We start from the raw sequence: 4,786 nt of genomic DNA, 5'->3' as shown, positions 1-4,786 counted from the left end.
GTTGCCCAAGCTGGTCTTGAACTCCTCAAGTGATCCTCTCACCTCGGCCTCCCAAAGTGCTGGGATTACAGGCATAAGCCACCAGGCCTGGCCTGAACTGAAAAATTTAATTGGGGGAATTGTATAGTTGTGAATTATATCTCAAAGCTGTTAGGAAAAAAAAAGGCACAATGGATGTGGGGTTATTGGCTGTGCAAATGGCCCCAATTCTTCACTCCCTCTGTATCTACGCCCTTTGCCATGTGACTCTCTACTTTCTCTCTCTAAAGATGTGGGGTGGGTTGGGCTATTCTTGCACTGCATAAACAAATACCTGAGACTGAGTAATTTGTAAGAAAAGAGGTTCAATTGGCTCACGGTTCTGCAGGCTGTGCAAGCATGTTGCTGACATTTGCTTGGCTTCTGGGGAGGCCTCAGGGAGATTTTACTCATGGCAGAAGGTGAAGCGGGAGCAGGCTTGTCACATGGCCAGAGAGAGAGAGAGAGAGAGAGTTGGGGGAGGTGCCACATACTTTTAAACAATCAGATCTCATGAGAACTCCTTATTACCAAGGGGATGGCACTAAGCCATTCACAAGGGATACACCCCCATGATCGGAACACCTCCCCACCTTCATCACTAGGGATTACATTTCAACATGAGATGTGGTGGAGACACAGATATCCAAACTATATCATATATCATGGAGTCATTTCCCTATTCACTGAATCTAGGTTGATGTTGTCACTTTGTCCAATAGAGTGCAGGGAAATGACTTGATGTCACTTCCAAGCCTGGAACTTAAGAACTCTTGCATGTTTCCATTTGACCTTTGCTCCTCTGCCATTGCCATGACAATATCCCTGGATTAGTCTGATAGAGAATGAGAGACGTGACACAGAGAAGCTTCTCTTCAATCATCCCATCTAAGGTCATCCTAGGTCAGTCAGTAGCCACCCAGTTCCCAAGCATGTGAATGAGCCCAGCGGTGACCAGAAAAACCACCCAGTCAAACCCTAATTCTCAAACTTTAAACTTACAGACTAATTACATGTTTGTTGTTTCAAGCCCGTGTGTTTTGGGATTGAAGTATTTGTGTGAAAATAGGTAACTGATACGGCAGGATAACACAGCATTCATTGCCATCTCAGGAATTTGAAGGAATAGAGAGGAAAGGTAATGAAATTTAGCACTTCCTAGACCTCAAGTCCCTTACAGAGAAGGAACTTGGAAAGTTAAATATTGTGTGCATGCATAAAAATATAAAAATGTGAGTCAAAAGTAATACAAGGTGATTGGAAATTCCACGGTTGACATTTAAAATATATAGCATATTCTATTTACTGTCTAGTAGTGATTACACTAAAAAAAAAATTCACCTTAATTTTTTTTTTAGACGGAGTCTTGCTCTGTCGCCAGGCTGGAGTGCAGTGGTGCAATCTAGGCTTACTGCAATCTCCACCTCCTGGTTCAAGCTATTCTCCTGCCTCAGCCTCCCGAGTAGCTGGGACTACAGGTGCACGCCACAACACCCGGGTAATTTTTTTTGTATTTTTAGTAAAGACGGGGCTTCACTATGTTGGCCAGGATGGTCTCAATCTCCTGACCTTGTAATCCGCCTGCCTCAGCCTCCCAAAGTGCTGGGATTACAGGCATTAGCCACCGCACCTGGCCAATTTTTTAAATATACAACTTTACCCAAGCAAATCGCATCTGTGAAAAATATATAACTTTATTTTATTCATGAGAAAATGTCAGTAGTGGGACAGTCTACTAAAAAACTGACCAGTACTCTCAAAACTGTCAAGTTCCTGAAAGACAAAAAAGATTGAGGAACTTTCCAAGATTAGAGAAAATAAAAGAGATACAATTAAATGAAATGTGGAATCATTGGATTTTGGAATAGAAAAGGGACATTAGTGGAATAATTGGAAAATTTTGAATAAGATCTATAGGTTAATTAATAGTAAAAAAGTATTAAATCAGTGTTCATTTTCTGGTTTCAATAACACTACTATGAATAAATAAGTTGTCAACATTTGGGGAAGCTGGGCTCAGGGTTATATAAGAACCATGTGCACTGTTCTGCAACGTTTTTGGAAATCTAAATTTTTTTTTAAAGTTGGGCCACATTTATAATTTTTTAGAAAGGGGAAAGAGTATATAGAAAATGTTAACAGTAGCTATTTTCCACAAATAATTTGTTGACATGCCAGACATTATTTTGGTACTAGGGCTACAGCAATCAATGAGACAGAAAAATCCCTGTTCTTATGCAAGGTTCTCTTCTTCATAAGGTAAACAGAATCTATGCAAGATCATTTGAGCTCGTGTTAAATACTGTGTAGAAAGTAAATCAGGGTAAGGCAGTAGGAACAGACTGTATGGGTCACTTTAGCTGAAGTGGTCAGGACACCTCTCTTTGAGGGGCTGTTAACTGAATGAGACCTGAGTGACCTAAGGAACTGACTCTGTATGGAAAGGACATTTTGGGCAGGTTAAAAGCAAAGCAGAGGCCCTGGGGCAGGAGCAAGTATGAAGTGTGTTAAGAAGAGGAAGGCCAGCCTAGTCAAAAGTGGAATGTTACTAGCTTTCCAAATAAGACTGGAGCAGTGTGCATCGTCCAGAACAGGTAGCTAGGGTCAGGAGTTTGCATTTTATGTACAAAAGGAAGTGATCAGGTGGTTTTAAGAGAGTGGGACACGATGTGACTGGGATTTTTTTTTAATGTCATTTCATTTTTTGTGGGAAACGACCTGCAAGAGGAGGAGGGCAACAGAAGTAAGGTCTGTTGGGAGGCCATTGCAGGAGTCTAGAGAAGGAGAGTTGGTGGCTTGACTAGGGTGGTCAGTGAAGTGGCAGAGTTGCAACTGGCCCTGGATGTATTTTGTTGGAGGTAGAGCTGAGTAAATTTTACAGATGGACTGAATGTTCTGGTACAGGGAAAGCAAGGAATCTAGGATAATTCCTTGTTTTCTTGTCCAATTTGGGTGGATTTTGGTGCCACTTACCAGGAAAGAGTGATGGAGGAACAGTTTTCTGGGGGAAAAATCAAGAATTTTGTTCTGGATACATTAAATTTGAGACTTTTTAAAGACCATTATTTTATGTTTTTGTAATGATTAATGAATATATGTAAATGTATTTTTTTAGGAGCTTTCCATTTTGGGAAACAATGAAGTAGGTTTTGGGAACATTCAAAAATGTTAGGCAAACTGGGTGCTAAAATTATTTAAATAAAGACAGGGGTATATCTCACCTGGAAAAGTGATTGAGAGGAGACTAATATATAGGACAAAAGGCTCCATCCCAAAAAGTAGCACTTATAGAATGCACAAGTAAAAGTGATGTATTAAATTTGTTCCTGGGCGTGAACAATGATGAGCATCCATAGGTGAACTTTTTACATGTATCATCACCCACATAAATACAACATTTTTCAAAAGAAAAATAAAATCATGCAAATATCCTTCAAGTTTAGAAAAGGGAACTCTGCTCAAATGTGCATGTAGAAAGAGATAAAATGGTATGACAACTTATCTTTCTTTTTCTTTAAAGGAACAGTATACAGGAACAATAGGAGGGTAATTATTGAAAGACTATGGTATTGCGGTCAAGAGTGTGGACTGTGGAGCCCCGTGATCTATGCTCTACTCTTATCTCCACCACTTACTGGTTGTATAACTTTGTTCAAGTTCTGTAACCTTTCTATGCCTCAGTTACATCATCCATAAACCGAGATAATAATATGTGGTAGACCCTGCAATGCACCCCACACACCCTCCTCCCAGATTCCACTTCTCAGTGGCTGGGAATATTACCAGAAATGTCCCTTAGCTGTCAGTCCTTTTTGGGATTGTCTTGGCTGAAGAAATTCTCTCCCTTGAGGTCACACCTCCTTCCAGGGACAGCCATATCCAATGACTGATCAATACAGGGTATAAAGGCCTGGCCCTATCACTCCAATTCAGGGAAGCTAGAAGGGCCTTCCCAGCTCCAGAGTTCTAGATGGAGTTGGCTGAGGCTTCCATTGGGCCTGCATTCCAGCTCAGCTGCTCACTTTGCTCAATCCTCCTTTCTTCTTCTTTTCCCAGGTGTTGATCCCAAGACCACTCCCTAGTAAACATCTTGTAATCTAATCTCCCTCTTGGAATCTGCTTCCCAGGGAGTCTGACCTGCAACATAAGAGTACCTTCCTTATAGGGTGATCTTTAGGAATCAATAAGTCACCATACATAAAGCATGTGAAAGGGTGCTTGCACATAGTAAGTGGAATGTGTCAGCTATTATTATTGAAGCAATCCTCTTATGATGCTATCAACTCCTGCAATTGTCTTTATTTTTCCCTCAGTCATAAAAGGCTCGTTATAGTGGTTTGAGTTAATTTTCCATATGTTGCAAATAAATTTAACTGATTTGTTTTAGGTGATGAGAAATGAAAGAAGAAAACAGGTTTCTGACCTATTTGTTGCTATTGGAATCCCCACATTCTTGTCAGAGAGGCTGTCTCTGTGTTCGCAAGCTGACTATAAGCATCTTCTCTGTTTGCATATTGGGTTTTTATTTTAATTGAGAAAAGGTAGATGTGAATTATTGTATTTTCATTAGGCTTGGATTACATGCATGTCCTGATAAAGCCATCTGCATGACAAGAATCTACACTTGTAGGGTCTTCTTCTGAGATGAGAAGAAACCATTATCTTTAGCTTAGTTTATTCTGTTCAGGCAGAAAGCGTTCTGATAACCAGAGGGCTGGATCTAAGCTCATTTTGTCACTGCATTTTTTTTTTTTTTTTTTTTTTTTTT

The sequence above is a fragment of the Rhinopithecus bieti genome, unplaced genomic scaffold (genome assembly GCF_001698545.2).
Source record: "Rhinopithecus bieti isolate Rb0 unplaced genomic scaffold, ASM169854v2 scaffold_26871, whole genome shotgun sequence".
NCBI lineage: Eukaryota > Metazoa > Chordata > Mammalia > Primates > Cercopithecidae > Rhinopithecus > Rhinopithecus bieti.
Note: the sequence above shows the minus strand (reverse complement) of the source record.